General features: G+C 28.9%; 1 pseudogene; it reads right to left on the reverse strand.

Annotated features, from left to right (window-relative positions):
- Nucleotides 1-883: 883 nt before the first annotated feature.
- On the reverse strand, nucleotides 884-5,596 carry LOC120213151 (annotated as a pseudogene).
- Between the last annotated feature and the right edge of the window lie 18,952 nt (nucleotides 5,597-24,548).

Below are 24,548 nucleotides of genomic sequence, written 5' to 3' on the forward strand. Positions count from 1 at the left end.
GTGAAAGAGAGCAACAAGTTGATCAGTGAAGGTTTCATGTTTGCTTTTCTGAAGGTTACTGAAATGGCACACAAGACTAGGATATGGTGTTTAGTACATATAGATATAAGTTGGAGTAGGATAAGGTGTATTAAATTCAAATTTGAATTATGTTCAGTTAATATTTAGTTAATAATTTTGTTGTGATTTAGTCCTATAATCTTGTTAATTAAGATTTTATGGAATCGGAATTTGATATTAGACTCTTTATTCGGTTGTTTGTTAAGCTTCATTTTGTTTAAATTTTTATATATGGAATTATCACATTAGAAGTGGGGGGGGGAAGAAGAAAATTTTGTAAACATTTAGATGATGTTATTGTTAAGTGCGTTTTTAAATATATTTAAAATACTAAAAAAAGAAAAATGAAACATTTAATATTAGTAAAATATCAAAGCATGCTTACATAGGCAAAATTAACATTTTGGAAAATGGATATGTTTAAGTTAGACCATATAAATTAATATGATCATTTAAGTTCCTTTAGAATCATTGAGATGAATGGTTGATATGAATGCATGAAGTTGTCTGTTAAGCAATGAGGTAAAGTACAATTGATGGAATGGTGAAAAATCTAAAATAGTAAAATTGATTAGGTGGATTTTAAAAAAAATTGAATAGTATAAAAGGATTTTTTATTCAATCAACATGCTCCAATGTGAATATAATATTATTGTTAATTATTTGATTTTAGTATAATATAAGATTAGTACAAATCAAGCGACTTCAATAATAAATGAATTGTTGTTATTCCTTAAGGTCATGAGTTCAAGTACCATCAAGGGTGTAAGCGTTCATTATCAAATAGTTAAAAGTGTTCTTTGAACAAATACTACGTACAACATATTAAAAAAAACTTTATAAGATTATACTTCCTAAGAAATATTACATACAAATGGCCCCAAATTTCATACTTTTGCCTCCAAATAGCCTCCTATTTCCAGCTCTTTCCCCTCATTACTAATTGCTTCATTATTTTCAACTTTTTTATAAATAAAACCCTTAGTAATCCACATATAAAACACAAATTGACCCCACTCATCCCGGCCAATACCCATAAAAGTAATTAAGATTTGCCCGGTTCATATTATCTCCCAGCCATTCATTCCCGCACCTTGAAGTAATGGCTTGAACCCTGAGATTATAGCTGTGTTTACAAAGCTCCCAACTCCCACTACACTTATATATGCAGCTGCTCCGATGCTTCTCATTTCTTCCGGCATTTGGTCGTAGAATAGTTCTTGTAGTCCGACGACCGTGAAGACGTCTCCAATCCGGTGAGTATGTATTGTGGAACTAACCACCCATATGCTCATAGGGACTATGGCTTTCGGGGTGTCGAGTAAGCCGTGCTTGCTCGCGGTGTTTTACCCTAGCTGTCTCTACTAGGCCTGCAACAACCATGGTCAATATGGAAACGAATAGACCGGTGCCGATTCTTTGAAGAATTGTGATTCCGCGGGCATGTCTGGTTATTTTTGAGCGATGGGGACGAAAACCCTATCGTAAACCGGGACAACGATAAGGATTGTGAGGCCGACGAGGGTTTGGAGTGCTGCAGGGGGGACTTGGAAATCGGAACCTATTGATCTCAACATTGTGCTGCCTTGCTTGGTGAAAATGTGTGTAATTGGGTTTATCACGGCACTGAACATTAAGCAAGCAAGCCATATGGGGATGAGGCGAAGTACAAGCTTTACTTCTTCAACTTGGTTCAATGAACATAGCCGCCATGGATCCTTGGTTTTGCTCAAGCAATCCTTGTTGTCAATGATCATTGCCTTATCCAAAAATCTGCATTTTCAAGAAATATAGTTAATAAATCGAGATTGAATAAATAATATATTAATAATTTAAATTAATTTTAATTTAAATAATAAAAAACTAACCACTCAAATTTAAATGATATGAATTAAAAAATTATCAAATTGAAACGAGTTGAACTCAGAGTGACCTAAATAAGTAACCCAAATGATTTGAACTTGAGATTACCTTAACTCAAAATAACTTGACTAACAAGCTAAAATGACTTGAACTTAAAATAACCGATTAAAACAATCTGAAATCACAATGATCAAAACACGAAAAGAGTTTGAAAAATTTAAATCAAGGATTAATTTACCTAAATTAACCAAATCTAAAATGAATATAACCAATCACTTCATGAAAATTTTAAAATAAAAGTGATATTTTTAAACCCATATTGAATAAGAAACGTGAAAAAGAGATGAATTTGATTAAAAATTCAAGCAAAAAACAATAATAATGGAGAATTGGAGATTATAATTGGGAATCAAGGCAAATAATTTAGTATAAGCACAGCTGTAATCAGATGAGAGTAAATTTTACAAGAGAATAGGATCCAATTTATTTGTGTGAACATCAATCAAGAGATGGACTAACCTGTCTAAACATGATTAAACAAAACAATATAAAAATAAAAAGTAACATAAAGCATTCTATTTCTTATTATTTAAATGAAAGTGGAGATTTTATCCCACAGATTATTCTTATTATACATGGATTCCTCTGCCTTTATATTAATAGTTAAAATTAAAAATCTTAACCAGACTCCTACTTATTTAATTCCTATCTTATTTTCCTATAAATATTATGCTAGCAGGCTTACTTGACAAGGCTGACATAATAAATAAAACTAGAATTTTCAACCTTTGTTTGTTCATCACCATTATGCTGATGTGCAAGTTGCACCAATACCATTCATTTGTTTTTTGTTTTTTATAGTAAGTAGTGATTATAAGGTACAATATTGTTCATATTTCTTAATTATTAACAACATATACACACTTTACATACGTTATTTGAACTTAGTACCTCAAGAGAGAAGAACACTTTTTAACCATCGATACCCCTCAGTGAGTTAGGACAAAGTTATTTGTTAATGAAATGGGCTGTAGCTTCCAAACTTTTTTAATAGAATAACATTTTAAGGGTTTTTAAATATTCAAATAAGTCTTTATCTATATAGATTTTTAAATCTAAACACTGAATACATTTTTATTTCTCTCAATATTTAATTTTAATTTCGTTTCTATTTTAGTTGAATAAATTATTTAAAAAACTTACCAAATAATTTCATTCTCAATGTGTCTAAAATCCACACCTTTAAATAAATCCCTTTGTAGAATAATTGTTTAATACTAATAAATCCAAAAAGCTCAGTGATAAATTTACTACTTTTAAACAAACTTCAAGGAGAAAAAAACTTACTTGAATTTGATACTTTATTCCTTCGAAATTCAGCACTACCCAATTTATTGTTCCAATTAATTTATTATGTTTTTTTATAAGAGATTAAAATAGTTCTTAAAATATAATAATTATGTATTTGTATATTTTTATTTTTTTGTAATTGGATTTAAGATATTTTAAAACATTTACCTGAACTGTTTGGTACGGGCCAAATTGTGGCTCCTGGTTTGTCCATCGACGTGACTCCCACTCATTCTATCATCCTCGTAACAAATTCCCCTGCCACCGTGGGCCTCACTCACGCGCCACTTCTTTGCAGCGGCGACGAAGACCTGAGCGATCGGTGAAGGGCTTCCCGTCGGCCGCTGCTTTCGGTACCTCTTGATTCCGATCAAAAACGCCAATGCTACCGCCAGTGACCCTGCTAACACCCCAAATCCTGCTGCCCAACTAACATTGTCCTACACGTAAAAATATGTCATCATAATTCAATTGAAGTAAATTCAAATTAATTATATGAAAAATGTAAACGAAACTGACGATGATATCACTTTCACGTTAAAATCATCATGATCATGTAAACACGAGTAGCGGTTAATAAAAGGGTTTAGAATGCCGTAATTTAAGGGAAAGGTAAAACTATGCTTCTGGTCCCTTTATTAAGTTTAAATCAGATATTTAGCTCTTACACTTTAATTATGCATAATCCGATCCTCTATTTTATATGATTTTTTTTCCCAATAGTATGAGGTAATTAGAAGGTATTATATGTTTAAAATTTTCTTAGCCTATTGGCAACACTCACAAACTATGCGAACACTACTACTTGAATCTGAGTCCTCCAGGGAGTACAACATCCTTTTTGCCTTTAAATATTTTTTTGATCAGTCTAGTGTGATTAAAAAGTAAAATCCGTTTAGAATTTTATTAGCTTTAGAATGCCGTAATTAAGGGAAAGGTAAAACTATGCTTCTGGTCCCTTTATTAAGTTTAAATCAGATATTTAGCTCTTACACTTTAATTATGCATAATCCGATCCTCTATTTATATGATTTTTTTCCCAATAGTATGAGGTAATTAGAAGGTATTATATGTTTAAAATTTTCTTAGCCTATTGGCAACACTCACAAACTATGCGAACACTACTACTTGAATCTGAGTCCTCCAGGGAGTACAATCCTTTTTGCCTTTAAATATTTTTTTGATCAGTCTAGTGTGATTAAAAGTAAAATCCGTTAGAATTTTATTAGCAAATTGACATGGACACACACACTCCACAGACGCAGATGCTAGAACCCATAACCTTAAAAAGAACAACACTCTCTTTTACTAGTAAATACGCAGATGCTAGAACCCATAACCTTAAAAAGAACAACACTCTCTTTTACTATAAAATCGTTTAATGAGTTTATTATTTTAAATATTTAATAACTAATTGTATTATAAAAGTAGGGACTGAATCTTAATTTTGAGCATGATAGAGGTACTAGAATCTGATTTTGACCTTTGAGGAGAATGATATGAATTAACTGAATTCACCTGGAGATAAATGACAACAACAATGGCGACCGAGGCTCCGGTAACGATCCCAAGGTACCACCAGTTGAAAAATGAGCTTTTGGAAGCTTTTTCTTGTGGCTTGTTCTCATCGAATTGATCAGCTGCGAGGTCTGAACGCATGGCTTATGGCCTCCTTCGCCTACAGCTAACACGTAAAGCGCAGTGAAGAACCAGCCTCCGGCAATGCATGGGGATTACCGACACGGATAAGCTCAATAACACCATCCCCTGTATACCAAAAAGTTGTTGAACAACAAAACATATCGGCGATGAACGCAACCGGAAAGAGATGAAGTTACCAAGAAGTAGATCAAGAGGACGCTAGGATGGTCTTGAATCGGCCGAGGTACGATCGGCAATAAACGCTCCGAGCAAAGGGAAGACGGAGGAGACCCCGACCCACGTATTGACGTTCTTGGCGGCGGTGGCTACCGGTTCCCCGAGATTGCTCGTGAGGTATGTGATCAGGTTTCCGGCCAAACCGTAGAAAGCAAATCGCTCGGCCATCTCGACAACTGCATGAATCAACGATGACGACAATTTCATCGAACAAAAAGGGAAAACAAATGAAAAGGGGCGAAACGATTTGCTTACAGATGACGAAAACGGCGGCGTTCCAACCTCCTTTGGAAGGGTGTTTTTGAGAAGAGAGCTTGCTGGGATTTTTATGGCCATTGTCGATGGTAACTGGAGCAACTGAACTATCCATTGAGAATCAGTTGGAGTAGAAGAAATTTCGGTCTGTGAAAATGGTGGGATGTTGAGGACGACGATTCATTCAATTTATATAAGGGAAGAATTATAGGCTTTGGGCATTTGTGTAAAACTTTGTTTCAGCTTTTTATGCCAATCTATTGAATCTAAACTTTTTCAAAATATGCTATACTACCTCCCACTTTGTCATCAGTATAGTGAATCGATTCGATTCAGAAAAAAAAAATATAATTTGTTATAAAATAAGTGTTGAATATTATTTTAGTTAATGAATAATTTTTAAAGCTCGAGTTAAGTCTCTCAATTCTGTATGATATATGTATATCGCTTATGAAAGTATACGAAGAAATATACATATATATGTGTGTGTGTATATATACAAGATTATAAAAAGCCATTCAAATTAGAATAAATTAATACCATAATATTATAAATATAATTAAATTTAAACAGAAACTCAAACAACTCGACTCGACTCAAAAAATTTCAAATAAAGTTAAATCCATCCCTTGAAGGAACCGTCCATGATAATTTTTCATCATCTGGCTCAAGCAAAAATCAATCGAATAAAATGGATACAAACGATACCTATAAAATAAATTATATGTTAACCATGAGTTATAAAATAGGAACTCAACTAACTCGAATTTTTTGACTCGACTCGATTGAATGTTCATTCATAGTCATCAGTAGACCTAGGATGGACTGTTGAATCATAGCAGTTTCACCTCTAATTTTTTAATTATCATATAATTTAGATATTTTTCTAATATTTTTATTAATACTTTAATTTATATTTAAAATTCTAATATAACTTTCTAAAAATCATATATCTATATAAAATTATGTGTATCTCCCTAATAGATTTGTGCGTAAACTGAATAATTATTGATTAAAGAAGTTTAATCCGTGTAAGTCACATTTTAGACATGATATTTTGCTCAAATTTAATTTTATACATAAAATTACTTTTTAAGATTAGATTCCATTTGTTACTCATTTGTATCTTCATATGTTAATCAAAGATTACTAATTTTAGAGGGAGTTCGTTGAAATTAATATAGATTAATTAAATCAATTAAAATTAGTCTTTTGAGTGCCATAAATAAGGTGTTGGAATTTATAAGATGATTAAAGTTAGGGTAAACTACTCAAAATGATCACCATACTATGGGGTTGGTGTCGATATGACCACCATACTTTCAATTTTGTCAATGTAACCACATAACTATTTTAGTGGTTTCAATATGACACATGCCCTGATTGAAGGTTTAATTTATTAAATTAAATTAAAATTAAGACTAAATTGATTGAGCGTATAAGTATTGAGGATCAAATATAATTATATTAATTTTGTTAACTATCACGTTAACACTTCCGTTTAATGTTAACAACAGGTGGCTGGTTTGAAACCACCTAAATAGGTATGTGGCCACATTGAAAAAATGGAAGGTATGGTGGTCTTATTGACACCAATAACATAGTATGGTGGTCATTTGATAGTTTACCTTGAAAGTTAAAACTTAAGGGTAACCTACACATTTAGTACATAAACTATTACTATTGTTCCATTTTGATACCCAAATTTTTTTTCAAAATCATATCTAACGTTTACTTAGGTTTCAATTTTGTGTCCCACCGTTAATAAGTTAACAGAACTACTAACGTGATATTTTTTTTCTATTTTTCAATCATGGCATGACATTATTTTATGGTAACACGTCAACATCACCGTTAAGTTTTTAACGGCGGGTATCAACATGAAACTTAAACTAAACGTTATGTATGATTTCAAAAAGAAAAGTTTGGATACCAAAATGGAATAGAACTAATAGCTTACATGCAAAGCGTGTAGTTTACCCTTATATTAAATAGTGGTTGAAGCAAGTGTGACAATTATGAAGCTTGCCAAGAGTAGGAGTATTTATCCATCAAGTCATGTGTATTTTTGGTAATTTATGAAGATGTCTAAAGGAAGGAAGATAAGATTCCAAATTTTTTATATATAGTTTGAAAAAGAAAGAAAAATCTTCTCCTTTAATGTAATTATCTTCTGATAGAAGATAAAGATTAATTTAGAAAACAAGAGTAAGCACATTTGATCGGTTAGTTAAAGCGTTTATCTTTGTTTTCTCTTATTTATTAGATCATGGGTTATAAATCCACTAAGAACATTCTCATTCCTTCTTCTATAGTCTCACTTCCCTTCCCCTCTAAAATAAGATTATGATTATATTTAAAATTTGTCAAAAATATTGATACTATATGATTAAATATAAAAACAATACTTTTAAATACATATTTTTTATTATTTTAAAAATGGTAGAAATATATGAAAAAAGTGCTTATTCCCACAATTATAGTTTATTCGAAGGTCATGCTATTTCTTTAGACTTGATTTGACTGAATTATCATTTAATAATTAAAAATATTTAATTAAATTTAATTATAAAATAATTCATAAAGTAATGTAAAATATTTTTTATTCGATCTATGAGTCGAATGTGGTAAAAACTGAGTCCAAATAAAAAGTAAAAAAGATAAAAAAAATCATACTAGGACATCGACAACATGTATATTAACAATAAAGGCTAAAAACAGATATATTTTAAAAATTTTAAGTTTTAAAATTTGAATTCAATATTAGATTTATTTATGAATGGAATAAAGTTAAATTATGGCTTAATTCCAGGGAAAAAAATAAACCTGAACTCGTTTTTTATCTGACTTATTGATTTATTTTAATATTTAAATATCAACAAAAATATAAAAAATATAAGTTTTTATATTGATATTTTTATTATTTAAATTAAAATAATAATTTATAGTGATTACAAGCTAGTATCTATTAACATTTTTTCTTAATTATTGACAATGCACAAACACCTTATAGACAGTGACGGATCTATAAATATTTTTAGAGTATAAACATATAAATTAATTAAAAAATTCATATAGGATAAACACTATCAATAAAATTAATAGCTAACATAAATAAATTCGAATTTCAAGATAGACACATATCTACCCTGGGAAAGCCTTGCATTCACCACTACATACCGATGCAGTTGTTCGAATTCAATACCACAAGAAAGAACAACATTACATTTAACCATTAAAGGCCTCTCAATGAGTTCATTTAAATTAAAGTTGAATCAAATCAGATTGAGATAAATATTTTAAAGATAAATATACATAATGTTCCTAAAATATGATCTTTATTTTAATTTGGTCTTTAAATTTTTAAATGTTATATATTAATCCTCAAACTATAACCTCATTCTAAATTGCTCAAAATATTTTAAGATATTATATATCAATTCTCAAACTATTAGTATCATTTCATTTTGATCATTCCGTTAATGTCTCGTTAACTCTAATGATTAAAAAGATTAAATATATTTTTAAAGGTATTGAGAATTGAACTTGTGGCCCTCTAAAAAATTCTCAAGATATTCCAAAACAAATTATTATTTTTCTTGAATGTGATTTATTCAATTCTTTTGACATTTAAAAACCAATTGAGTTAACGACACATTAATAAAATTATCAAAATAGAATGATACTTGTTGATGGGAACAAGTTGATCTCGTCAGCCGTTGGCGGTTCACCACTCTTGATTTGGATAGAGAGTCGCAGTCGATGGGGATTTGATTGTGAGCCGATGTTGATCTATGTGAGTATAGGAGTAAAGGTAGAAGGAGATAAGCAATGTATGTGAATGAGCTAGAATCGAGAGAGTCCTTCTTTCAGTCATTCCTTGGGATATAAATACTTTGGTTATAAGATGATTGGTGTCAGGCCTATGATCATAATGCATTTTAATAGGTTGACAGACTATGCAGATATGTCTGTCAACCGTCAGATTTGGTTCTGTCAAAGGTCAAAGATAAGAGAATATGAACTCTAGAGAATGATCTCAACAGAGGATAGTTCCAGAGATAATGTGATGTCTCCTGGAAACTTCTGGAGGCTCTGCTCAGAGGGTGGAGTCTTCCAGGGGTCTCTATTGGTAGTTTATGGAGGGTCTTCTTCGGAGGTATAAACAATTATGATAGTTCGAGGATGTTATGGAATTTTTTAAAGTTTAGAGACTAATTTAGAATAATTCATAACTTAGAGATTAATAGAATGTTTTAAGGTTAGGGATAACTTTATAAGTGTCATCGTTTGAAAATCTCTTATAGAATTAACTCATATTTTTACTCAAATTTATCTGAGTTGGGTTTAATGGATTTAAAATATCACATGTCTCAGTCAATAATCTCTAGAGCATGTAGTTAAAAGCTTTTAGTTGACATATTTCCTCTTTTGTAGATTATGGATTCAATACCCATTAGGAGTAAAATGTCCTTCCTCTCCCCTAGTTAGAAATTGTTCAAAAGAAAGGAAAAAAAACATGGCTCATGAACATATGTACCCAAAACTTTAAAATAGATTCTAGTAGAACTCATCAAGCGGGCTCAATAACCAAAAGGAATAGGCTTACTATAAAAATAAGTGTCCAAACTATAACTAAAGTTAACTTTAGATGCCTAAAGAATTTTTCGTTAAAAATAGGTGTTTAATGTTTCCAACGTTACACTTTTAGGTGATTGGACTGTTAACACCGTTAAATTCAATCGTTAAGTGACATGATTAGACATATAAAATTTCAAAAAAATTTAAAAAAACTTTTTAAATTTTTAAAAGTTGCTATGATTCACTTAATGACTGAATTTAACGTTAGACACCTATTATTAATGAAAAATTATGTAGGCACCTAAATTTAACTTTGAGTATAGTTTGAACACTTGTTTTGCATTAAGCTAAAAAAATATGATTCTCCCTAAAGATCTTGGATTCAACAGTTGCATTTACATAATGTATGCATGTTATCAATGATTAATTTAAAAAAAAACAAATATTATATTATAATCACTCAAAATATTTCAAAATAAAGGACTCCAATTACACTATTTTTCTTAATTAAGCTAAGGTGACTACAAAGTAATATCCGTTTTAAATACTCTTAAACATTTAACAATAAATGTTCAATCACTCTTACAGTCGCTGGTGTTAGAATTCAGAACTTTTAAAAACAGCAACGATATTTAACCACTGAAGTCATTTGGTTATGCTACAGTAACAGTAAACGTGAAATTATGACTTATAAGACATTTCATGTTAGCAAAAAAAAAAAAAAAGGCACGTTTATTATACTTTAAAGACGGTTTCTCATGAATTTTCGCAGTTCAAATACGACCCTACAAGAATATTGCGGCTCTTCTCCTGCAATTTCATTTTCATTCACATTACTTAAAGCCTAAATTTACCAAAACGTGATTTGTTGGAAGGCTAACCTCGTCCCCTTCGTATTTTTTTATTACGTATTTAAAATTAATTATTTTATGATATTATAAAAATGATAAAATAGTTACACCAGCTTAAAGATTTCGTGTTGATCTATTATATTTAGTTAGTATGATAAAAAAAATTAAAAGTTAAGTGAAAAAAATACAATAAAAGTTTAAAGACTGAAATAATTAAATTAATAGTGTAAGCAAACCAAATACATCATTCTACATGTAATCCCTCCCCTAATTGTAATGGTAAAAAAAAAAACACAATTTAGAATCACTTTTTTAATATTCAATGAAAATCGGTACTAAAAATATATTCTTATATAATAATTAATATCTAATTTATTAATCAATTAATCTGAACAAAATATTGTAATATTCATATAAGAACAATCTTTTAACTTAATTATTCTGTATACAATAAAGAATTAAATTTTAGATAGTTATTTAAGGGAATTTGTGTCTAGCCATGCTAGATTAATATGGGTGATGAATGAACATGAAAAAAGTGGATCTATTTAATGTAATTAATGTTAACTATCATTATTTAAATTATTCAATATAATTAAAATATAATTATTTAAAATATGTGTAAAGGACATAAATGGTCACTCAATTATAGGATGTGTTTGTTGAGTCCCTAATTATTAAAAGTTACAAAATGGTCTCCCGACTATAGGGCACTGCTTTGTTGGGTCCTTGATTATTAAAAGTTACAAAAATGGTCACTCGACTATTCATTTCTCTAAACTCATCCTTTTTCTGTTAAAAAAATAACTGCCTTCTGCTGAAAGTAACTTGTTAAATGGGATTGGACAAAATCTGAGCCTACAACTCTTTGATTGATTTACTGTATCGATTCTTCGTTTATTTTATATTAAGCCAATGCTGTAAACATAATATCGAGTCAGTGATTGAAAAGCAATGACAGTGCTAGTGGACATCATTAAAATATGATTTTAGCATCCCAATCAGCAAGTTAACGTCCAACTCGAACAGCCGTTAATTTTTAACCAAAAAAGATAAGTCTGGAACATATGAATACAAGTGATCATTGTGCAACTTTTAATAGCGGAGGACTAAACATAACAATATTTTATAGTTGAGGGATCATTTTATAACTTTTAATAATACGAGGAGTCAATAAAATAGTATCTATAATCGAGGACCATTTGTGCACTTTACCATTTAAATATTATAACAATAAAAATTATATCAAACAATGAGGAAGTCAAGATTGAAATCATCCCAAATCCTCAATCTTAACAAATCAGCAAAAAAAGATTGTAGGTAGAAAACAAGAGGATACTATAATAAACTATATTAAAGATTCTTAGCGGTAAAAATTTCTCCATATTCATATTTTTTATACAGATTATATATCTAGATAAATAAAACACACCTCTAAATTATCCATAATTATAAAATATTTAATCCATGTTCACTCAATATAGATCCATGTCTGACTATTTAAATAATACCGATATGAATCTCCTTTTCCGAATAAAAATATTTTTAATTGTTAATAATTAGGATATTTTTAGAAAAAGGAAGACAGAGATCTAAGATGGTATAATTACACTATTTTCACCTTTACTTCGGAAAAGTTTAAAGGATAAAAAGAGAGAGAGGAATGATTGAGAAATACTCCTTTATCGAAAATCAAAAGAGATATTTATGTTGTAAAAAGATGAGGCAAAAAAACATAAGAATTAACTTCACTGGCATTTGTCATTGATAAGGGTACTAAAATCAAATCTATATTAGTTTTACCAACTTCATATTCTTTAATAATTTTGTTTAATATTTAAAACTTCTATTCAATAAAAAAAATCAACTTTTAATTATATATTTCAAAAATATTTCTTATAATTATGATATAGATATTAGATGCTTCATTCTTATTTAGTTTTCTGGAAATATATTAAAATTAGTCAACCAAAAATCTCTAAAACAGAAGATATTATACGTTTAAACACGTTGAAACTTCAAAATATGAATAAATTTGAGGGTAACTGTATTTAGTCACTCACTACTCATACGATTTCATGTGGCTATTCAACTATTTTTTTCTCAAAATCATGCGTAACGTTATGTTTTTGTTCCATTTTAGTCACTTGCCTTTAAAAAATAAACATAACTACTGACGTGGTAATTTTTTTTTTATTTTTCAATGATGATTTGACATTACTTTATGGTGACACGTCAGCATCACTATTAATTTTTAACGACATGTTACCAAAACAGAATCAAAATATAATGTTAAATTTGATTTTTTATTTAAATAGTCCAGTAACCAAACAAAGCTGCAAGAGATGATTATTTAATAGTTTACCTTAAATTTTATTATGAACTATATTTTATCATATTGTAAATATGAATATCTTTTTTTTTTCAAATTACAACTTTCAATTAAAATAACAATTACTACGATGATTAAAATCAAATAATTCTTTTTTAATAGTTTAGAGTAATTATAAAGTAATAATATTATTTTTTAATTATAATAATATTCACACTCTATTAACATAATTATTCAATAATATAATCAAATAATTCATTATAATCACGGAAAAAATTCTCAAATTCATAATACTGATAAACTGATACCTTTATGTCCACGTAAACAACTCGATCTTCAGGGCTCGACTTTGACCGTAGTGCCAATTATTTAGTGAATTTTTTATCAATAAATAGAGTTGTGTGAAGAACTTTATATTTGAGGATTTGGATAAAAACCTATCACAATTTTGGATTAAATAAGTTTCTTAAAAGGTTAGTCACACAATCAACCCAACTATAAGCTAAATTATAAATGGCCCATACATTTCAAATCAATTTAACTGAATCTTTAAAATATAACAAATCATTCAATCAAAAATTTTATTGATCAATTTATTTTTCGTTAGATGTTAGATGATGATGTGTCCCAATGTATTGTAAAATATTCAATATTAATAGTCTGATAATCATTTGTAATTTTTAATAATTGAGGAAGTCAACAAAGAACTTTCAATAATTAAATGATTATTTTATAATTTTAATAGTCGATACTCACCAAAATAATATTTTATAACTGAATGATCATTGTATACTTTAATGATCTAATTTATTATCAAATGATTAAAAAAACGAATATATTATTATATAAACACTCCGTAATAATGCTAAAAGATTTTGACGATTGCGGTAGAACCGCGCTTTTAAGCTAAACGGCAATCCTCTTAGGCATTAAGTCAAAAGGGGGAGCGAGAAAATGGATACAGGTGAAGGGAATTGCCGCCAATTCCATCTTACCTTCTCACATGACGTTCAGTACGTTAGAATGCACGAAGTTTATCCCAATTCACTTCTACATTTGGTCACACATTTTCATTTCTTAAATTTAATTAAGATGCCATGATATAATACTTTAAAATTATATAAAAATATAATATTTCATAAATATAAATATTTTTATAAAAAATAAAATGTTTATATCTTATGAATATCTCTTATGTTAATATTATTTTAAGATTTGAATTTAAATTCTACATTAACTGTGTAACGTGTCACACAAATTTACATAGTATATATATGAACCATTAAGACATGTCTATTTTTCTTTTTCTTTTTTATAGAAACAACTAATTATTAAAAATAAATTTAAAAGTACAATGAAGGTTTACGACTATAAGTGTAAACCAAATAATTAAGAATTTTCTTATAATAATTGACAAAAAAATAGTCATTTATGATCACACGAGGACCATACAAAGAAAAGATTAAAAATCTATAAAAAAACTTAAACAAAATACAAAGAAATAACCGCATCGACAAATAAAACAATAAAATTTAAATTATCATATATCTTAATTTTTTGTATTTTCTATTGATAATTGTTCCCTGGAATTTTATAGGTTTATTCATTCTTAAAATTTTAAAAATTTCCCTTAACCTAAAATCTACGTCCGTCCATAATGATTGACCTAATAGATTTATATAGTACATACCTATACCATTAAACCATACAAAATGTAGTTAATTTGCATTGGCAATCCCTTAGTGATTAAAAAGAATTTTCCATTTTACACAATGGGATGTGAAATCCACATGACATGTTCCTTTTTCTTCAACTATCATGAATGAAAGAAAAAGTCTCGGTACCTTTATTCATTATTCTCCTTTTACATCATAGTTTATAACTCACCAAAAATTATAAAACCAGTTCCAGCATTTGGCGTCACATAAATTTCCCTCCATTTAATGATAATTATACGAATCAATTGAAATAATTTCGTATCATCTTCCTAACCAGTTCTATTAAAATTTTGAAAATTTCACTTTTTAAGGTGGATTTATTAATAGTCGGCAAATTTTAGGAATATTTATTTGAATTCGATGAATTTTTATTTGATCTGACTGATAAGATCACGTTTTTTTTAATACAAGTTGAGTTGGGTTTTTATTCATGCTTAAGATGAAATATCTAATTCTACTTGATAATAATAGCATAATTAACATTCACATATTTTGAGATAATTATTATAATACTCCTCTTCTCTATATATATAATTATGTCCCTATTTAATCTAATAATAATTTCATTTTTTATATATATTTGTGTTGGCCTGTTGGGTCAGATCATATATGAGCTTTTGACTGAAAATTTTGATCAATTTCATGGTCAAATAAAATTTTTCTAAACTTAAATTAAATTTGGTGACGAGTGAAAAGATATATACTCCATTAAAATACGGGTTGACAATAAACCTAATCCAATCTACCGATGCCCATCCCTAGTAACTTACCATTTGCCTACTCTCAATTGACCACGATCATGACTTTATAAAGCAATCATATGATTCTCACCTGAGAAACCTGCATTGTCGATCCTTGAAAGCTGCTTTTTGCCTACCAAAATTCATCGGTAGATTTTTTTTTTGATTAATCGTCGGTTAGATTTAAACAGCTAATAAATTGAATTCTTTTAAAAGTCGATATTTAATAGAAGGGTAAACTACACAGGTGACCACCCATCTATGGTCAAAAATCATTTTGAATACCGAAGTTTCGATTGAATCAATAAGACCACCCAACTATTTAAATGGTTCAATCAAGCCATGCGCCGTTAGTTTTTAATAGAGATGGTGATGTGTCCGTAATAAAATGCATAATATACATTTGATCCTTAATATTTATAAATCATACCAATTTGGATATAAATTATTTTAATTAAAATAAATTTAATCTCCAATTATATGGTGGCACATGTCATTACCTAGTTGGAGCATATTACATAAATAAAAAATTAAGAAAATATGCTCCAACTAGGTAATGACATGTGTCACCATTTAATTGGAGATTAAATTATTTTAATATTACATAAATAAAAAATTAAGAAAATATGCTCCAACTAGGTAATGACATGTGTCACCATTTAATTGGAGATTAAATTTATTTTAATTAAAATAAATTTATATCCAAATTGACAGGATTTATAAATATTAAGGACCAAATATATAATTATGCCATTTTTATTAACGTGCACATCACCATCTCTGTTAAAAACTAACGGCGGGTAACTTGATTGAACCATTTAAATAGTTGGGTGGTCTGATTGATTCAATCGAAACTTCGATGGTCAAATTGATTTTTGACCATAGATGGTTGGTCACCCGTGTAGTTTACCCTTAACAGAACTATTGTTTAAATCTTCATTATTGTTTACAGAAAAGACGTTTTTAATATGATATAAAGGTTCATAAAGTGATAATCAAATCTAGGTACATGTAATTGTCGTGATGGTTTTTTTTTTTGAGAGTGGAAGATAACATTCTCTTTTATCAGTAGTGTTAGAATAATATTTTGCGTCAGTTATGATTAGGGAAAACATAGAGAAAAATAAAAATATAAATAAAATTATGAGAACGTCTATTTATGCAGTTGAGATAAATCGTTTTTTTAATCTTATTAGATACACTAATTGTAAGTGTTTTTCCATAGAATAATATTTTAATTATTCTCTCTTTTAAATAATCACCATCAATTACTTAAAACTTACAATAAATACAACTTACAAAACTCACAAGCATCAATAAACTAATATGTGCTTTAATATTAAAGGTCACACAAATAATACAATAAACGTCCTAACAAAACTAGACACAAACAACAATATTGTGTAACATGCCTTTTTCAAATATATCTATTTTTTTTTATTTAATCTGAGATAATTATAAGATAATATATGTTCATAATATTTCTTAATTATTGGTAACACACATACCTTGAAGACACAACTGTTCAAACCCAAGACTTATAGGGAGAACAACACTCCTCTTAATCGCTGAAACCACTTAACAAATTCTAAATAGATATATTTAATTGTTACAAATTTTGGCTAATAAAATAATTGGTCAAATATTTTTTTCCGGAAACAGCCTTCCTTACTAGTTGAACAAGAAAATTTCACAAGTCAAAACTTTACTTACTCAAATAAGGTTTTCCGAGAAACAATATATTTTATGATCATTGTTTATCTTCAAGAAGAATTTTATTAAAGTGCATTAAATACATCATTATTTGATTGAATACAGAAAGAATATGTACGTAGAATGTGCAAGACTCATGCTTCTATGTCCAAGAACATCTTTATTCTTTTTCGACGTTTATCTCGTTCTTTAAAATATAGATTGTGACGAACTTACGTAAAAAAAAACACTAAAATTCATATCAATATATTAATTCAAATTTTGTTCATATGCCTATTTTAAAAGAGTAACTAATAGATTTAAATCTTTATTTTCAACTATTATTTTAAAGAACACTGGTAAAGGGTAGGTTGAAATCCAATGGTTCTGATCCATTCATTTCAAAGTGCCTGATTACTTCAGAGAAAGAACTAGAAAATGTCTATTCCTCCACTTTACAAATTGATCTTTTTCTCTCCGCAATTCCCTCGTGTGATCTGCCAGACCCTGCCATCATTTTTACTTGGTGCGAAGTTTAAGATGGCTCATGACTTGGTATTCATATTAGAATTGACAATGGTAGCTATGGGTCGTACTTTTTAAATTTTTATGTAATGTTTTTTTTATATATTTTTTATTGATAATTTATTTTTATGTTTTAAAATTTTATAGATTTATCACTTTAAAATTTTATAAGTTTATTTTTATTAATATAAAATTCTATATCCATGCATTTCTATTACTGACTTTTTCAAATTGAAGTCGTGATTCAAAAATCGTAAATAGGAATGGAACGAGGGAGGTAGCTGGGACTCCAACTTTGCATTGCCATTCATGCACCACTACTTGTTCAAAGTATGTTTAAATTTATTGACATTAAATTTAAAGTTCGAATTCATCCTCTTTCTCTAAATATTAAAATTTACAATGCTTGTTTGGGTATAAAAAATTCTTGTTTTCTGAGCTTATATGGATGTTGGTTTTTCCACACACAAAAAATATAGAAAGATGGCATGGCTCATTAGCACTAATACAGAACTAATGGAGAGTCGGAATTCAAGACAGAAAAGAAGTAGATACATGGCCGAAATGTATGAGCAGTCGAACACTATTTGCTCATTGTCCCAAAGCAATGTACAATACTGTGCTGACTGACCAAACAAACCACAATGTGTCCTTTAAATAGAACCCTAGTTGTTTCCATAATTGCCCATTTTGAAACCTAAATTTCACTATTCCTATACCTACTCTTGTCCTCCTCAACATATTTCTTGTTTCCTTTTTCAACTTAAAGTATCTCCGATTTTTATTCTGTTGTTAAAATGTTTTATTGACGTATAATAGATTGATTAATGTAATTTATTTTCTCTAATCAACATAATTATTTTGTGTATTTCGTAAAATATTTTACGAGTCTGATTTTTCATAAAATGTTTTTTTTTTCACTTTAAAGTAAACATTCAAAATACTCCCATCGACATCGACAATTCTCCCTCACCGATACCGACACCTCTCCTTATATGATAACAATAGCATCAAGAATCTTTGAGTTTTTCTTTCTTTCTTTCATATCTTTATAGTTTTCTTCATATCCTCATATTGTAGCAGATGCATCTTCTTTATTTTATGATGCAGCAACATACATCAGTGTAAATAACTATTTGTCCTGGACTTGATATTGAAGGAATATCTCTTTATTTTATAACCTATCAAGTTATCTCAGTGGTTAAAAGGTCTGTTGTTCTTTATAGTTCATACAATTGTGTTTACAGACTGTGTTCATTGTCAATAATTAAAAAATATTATTAATTAATAAATATTATCTTGTAATCACCCAGACTATTAAAAAAATAAAGAAAATTAAAGAAAAAAGAAAATTTAATTACACCTATATAAATAATTATATTATTTTAATATTTTAAAAATAAAATAATATTATTATTATTTTGATATTATAATAATAACTTCTAATTTTTTTATCAAACAACATAAACAAACAAACCCTAAAATAGAACTTAAACCTAATCAATGGTTTGAATTATTAGCCTTAAATCATAACTAAGTAAAGACAAATAAAGACATTGTTTTGGATTTAAGTAAACAAAACATTCTTAAAAACTCAAATGAGAACAGTTGTTCCTTATATGACCCAGAAAGAAGGATATTTTGACAGAAACTTGAAACATTTGAAGCCCACAAGGAATCATGAATGACAAATCTCCACTGTTCTTTTGGACAGTCGTAATGCTGTTTTTCGACAACAAAAAATTCTTTTTTTCATCAATACATACAAGCTTAAAGCCAGATATTGGAATCCAACGTCCATCTCAGGTTCCTGAATCAATCAAGAAAATCAACTAATTCGAAGGTCCTTTTCCATCATATCCCCAACTTTATAAGGGACATTGAATATGTTGCTATTGCCACTATCCTAGATTCTTATATTAGTATAGGGTTAATTTAGAATTGTTAGATGAATGAAAATAGACGACTGAGATTAAAAGTTTTTTTATATATTTCGGAGGCAGGATGAACCTATGTTGTAGGTGGGAGGGGAAATTCCCCCCACCACACCAAAATTTTGATGGTTTAATTGTGTTTAAGTCATTAAGATTTTTGAAATTATTATAACTAAGTTATTGTCCCTCCCAAAATTTGTTGGTTTAATTAATTTTTAGGACCCTTTTAGTGTTAAAATGAAATTATGTCTTGATCTATAATTTTCCTGGTTTAATTACTCTTTATGACCCTTCAATTTTAGAATTAGTGAAATTCAACCATAATTCCTTTAGATTTTATAGTTTATTCAGTTTTAAAGACTTTATTTATTGCCAAGTTAAACAACTTACCCCCTCAAAGTTTAATAATGGCTTCGTCCCTGTTGGAAGGTCTTCGGAAAAACATTCTTTACCGACACTTGAATATGTGTATAGGGATGGAACAAGATGAGACAACTTTTTGTTCGACCAGAACTCAACCCGACATTATAACAACAAAATCTTATCCTAACCCGACCTAACCTTAAAAATAATTTTACCTACCAATTTTTTAACTTAAAATATATTTCTTAATAAAATAGAAAAATAATCGAATAAAATATTTTTTCAATTTAATAACATAATATTAAGTAAATTTTAATTTAATACCATAATTCTTATAACAAATATATTCAATTTTACATATATTTTTATTAAAATTTAACTAATAATATAAATCATAAAAAACATGTCGTAACTATCCCGAGGCGGGTTGAGTAAATTCTTCCTAAACCAATTTATTTCAATCCAACCAAACTTAAGAAAACCTGATCCGCTTACCTAAAGCGTAATTTCATAAAATATCAGACCTTATCAAATTAGAACGATTGTACGGATTCTTTTTTCTTCATAAAATTGGCACATTGTGTCACCTCTAAACATGGAATCATGAGCAGTTCCATTGACAAAATCGTCATATACTGGGGATCGCTTCCAAGCCAATTCTGCCTGAAGGAACGTGAACATAACTCGTCCACGTTTCATGGAGACATTCACTTAATTTGCTAGTCACTTCACTTCCGAATTTCGTGAAAGAAATCGATTGGCATTGGATTTTGTCAAAAAAAAAAAAAGCTTGGAAATTGGTTTATCAGTGGCATATTTGGGTTGATATGAACCGCAGAATATTGTCATAGTGAGCATTGAACTGAAAGCATAACAACGATGACCAACTGATGTTTTTTTTAACTCAATATTCTTCTCCATCATGAATCCTACCAAACCAGCTGGTACTTGTATTGATTTTACAAGCTACGAGTCTTATGCAGGGATAAATTGAAGTTCTTTGAAAATTTTAAACTCCTCTATATTTTAGATATTTTATTTGTATTTTCTATTGAAAATATATTTTCATCCCATGAAATTTTATATGTTCACCTCCTCTTAAAATTTTATAAATTCATGCATATCCCAATTCTTATGTATATATTGTCAAATTTTAAACTCCTAAAAATTATTAGGTCTGGATTTACTGAGAACTATTCCCTATAAAGCTATAATTGAAAACTAATCGCATTATCCACAACTCTAACCATATGTCTGGTACCATTTTTTAGGATTTGTAAGTGCGGAAAAATAAGTAAAATCATTATAAAATAAGATACAAGCAAGATACAAGATATAATGTGGTTCGATCTTACCTACCTCTACGGATGAGAAAAACAATAATCTTCTATAAACAAAGAGATCACAAAAAATACAATATATGATATTTCATGTATTTTAAATATATGATGCTCTTTTAACGTCCTACAAAACTATGCGTAACATAAAAAGATTATATATCTAAACTAATACTCTCATAATTTTCAAGGCTAAAATGTACCTATATTTATAGGGGAAATAAATTTGGTCACAAAAATCTTATTTTATATTATATATATAATATATATAAAATCTTCATTAAATAAACTTAATCATCAAATAATATTCAACTAATAGAATTACAATGAAAACAAATTTAATTTCTAATTAAATTTAAGTTAATATAACAATCTACAAACAATTTGATTTTGGTACAATAATCTTATGATATTATCTCCAAATATCACAAGTTAAAAGTGGTACGGACACACTTACCCCGAGACCAAATTACTACACTTGATGTAATTTCATGGCTCTTCTTTAGGATTATGACATCGATATTACATCTATTACTAGTCATACACTTCTGTAAGAACATATAATCGTCACACAAGTACATTCACAAATAGATTATTCCAACGTCTCGAATTCATATCAATTTTGAGTAATAAACTGGTATTTTGATACAAACATGGATGAATCGAGAGATGTTGAAAGTATGATCGTACTTTTTAAAAATTTTAAATTCTCATATAGTTTAAAGTGTTTTAAGATACACCGAATTTTAGGATACATGTGATATTATGTATTTGTAATCTTTATAATATCTACATTTATATTGAATTTGTGTTTTTTTTCATCTGTAAAGTTAGACACAAATCAAACCACGTTAAATATCGTCTCTTTGTGTATGATTTTTTTTACGTTGATCTCGTTTTACTTTTGTGTGATTTTTTTCGTTGATCTCGTTTACTTTCTTGTCTGTTTACAAATTACTAGTCGGAGATTAACTTAAGCTATCTATATAACAATGGTGGTATCGGTTGCTTTCTCAACTGATGTAATGCAATGATCCTTTTGAGAATGTGATAAGTTGCTTTTGCTTTAGCCATTAGCTTTCTCAACTAATATATGATGCAAATGAATAGAGAAAATAAACAACGAATTAGATAATAAAAAATCTAGCTAGCAGGACAATGGTTTAGCCATAACCTTTCCCTGTAAAAAGATAGTGGTTACTCGAAATTTGAAAAAAAAACCTGAATATCTGCTCATGATTCAAGTTAGATTGAACCTTGCTATAGATTAAAAAGGATTTTTTTAGATATCATCCACTTCATTGTTCGTATACATTACTGTTGTATTTCCTCCGAATTTTTCCTGCAAGTCACATATTCGTTGTTGTTTCTTCGTCTATCAAATTCTAAAGTCTTCGTTGTTTCGTATCCTCCGTCAGCTATAGTCTCTTGGCATGATCACTAACAGACACATGATCTACCAACTAAATCTACTATATGACAACCATATCTATTTATACTGTCGACTTACAAATAGTTATCACCACCCTTACCTAACACCAACATTAAGGGCATGTATATAAACCGTCATGCAAGGCTAGAGAAGTTCACTCTCTCGATTTCATTCTTTCGTTCTTGTATTCTCCCTTTTTCCTCTACTGAATGAATTGTCTGCAACTCTCTATCCAAACCAAAAGAGATGAACTGTCAAAAATCACTACAACTCCATTTATCACATCAACAATTATAAACGTTAGATAGACAGAGTAGGAAACTCTGTAGGAACGTTAGAGACAGGGTAGGAAACATGCATAGTATGTAACTATTCATTGTTAGACTCTAACTAGACAAAGATTTTGACATATTGGATGACAAAGAATAACATATATTTCCTAAGATAGATTACATAGCCCCACAATTAAAGGTAAGTAGAATAAAATTTCTAAGAAAAAAAGAAGATTATAATTGTGGTCTTAGAATGAAGTAACCCCCCTTCATTTGCAGGAACAACATTTTTATTGAGACCCACTAAGACAAAGCAAAAGCATTGATGAATGCAGTTGAAAGGGGTTTCAGCTCTTTATTTGTTAATGTTGTCATTTCATTGAATATTCAAGCACCACCATTACTCTTCCCAGTATCCACTGTCTCTGTATAGAGACCCACCAGAGATAATAATGAACTTCTGGTTTATAATGCATATCAGTGCTTTTGGTTCAAATTAGGGCCTTTGTAACCTTTGTTTAGTTTGAGATTTAGAAAGGGAAAGAGATTAAGACTTTCCAGCTACTTATTGTACAATTTATTTAGACACATTTTGAATTGGTTTGTTGTTGTGCTTGAGTCCTCAACTATTGAAATTTGCAAAATGATATCTTAATTATAAGGCATTTCTTTCTTGAGTTCCGACTACTAAAAGTTACAAGATAGTCAGCTGACTATTCGTATTTTCCAAACTCGTTTTTCTTTTAAAAAAATGAACGACCGTCTGAGTTAGACGTTGGTCTGCTCATTGACAAAATAAATATGATCCTGGAACTGCTTGAGTTGTATTTTATGGATCGAGTCTCTATTCACATCATATCATCGAGCTAGTTCTTGAAACATTATGTTGTCTAGCCAGTGCTTGAAACAACGACGGTGCCGTAGACATCATTAAAAGATAATTTTATCATCTCAGTCAACATGTTAACGTCCAACTCAGAAGGTCATCAATTTTTTAATGAAAAATGATGATTTTGAAATATGAATACCTGAATGACTTTTATGTAACTTTTAACAGTCGAAAAACTCAACAAACAACAAAACAACACTATATAATTACGAGACCATTTATACACTTTATCTAAAAAAAATTAGGCCCACTTAAATATGAGGTGAACTCTAATTTTAATATTCAAAGCCTCAAACTGGATTACTTTCTATGTTTGTAATACCTTATATATATTATATTATTTTTATATATATGATATAAAATGTATATTTTAATAATATATGATATTATAACATAGACGATAAAAATGTTATATTATTCATGAATAAATGAGAAAAAATAATAAAAAAAAATTATAAAATTATTAATATTAAAAT

The sequence above is a fragment of the Hibiscus syriacus genome, unplaced genomic scaffold, assembly GCF_006381635.1.
Source record: "Hibiscus syriacus cultivar Baekdansim isolate YM2019G1 unplaced genomic scaffold, ASM638163v2 tig00110020_pilon, whole genome shotgun sequence".
NCBI lineage: Eukaryota > Viridiplantae > Streptophyta > Magnoliopsida > Malvales > Malvaceae > Hibiscus > Hibiscus syriacus.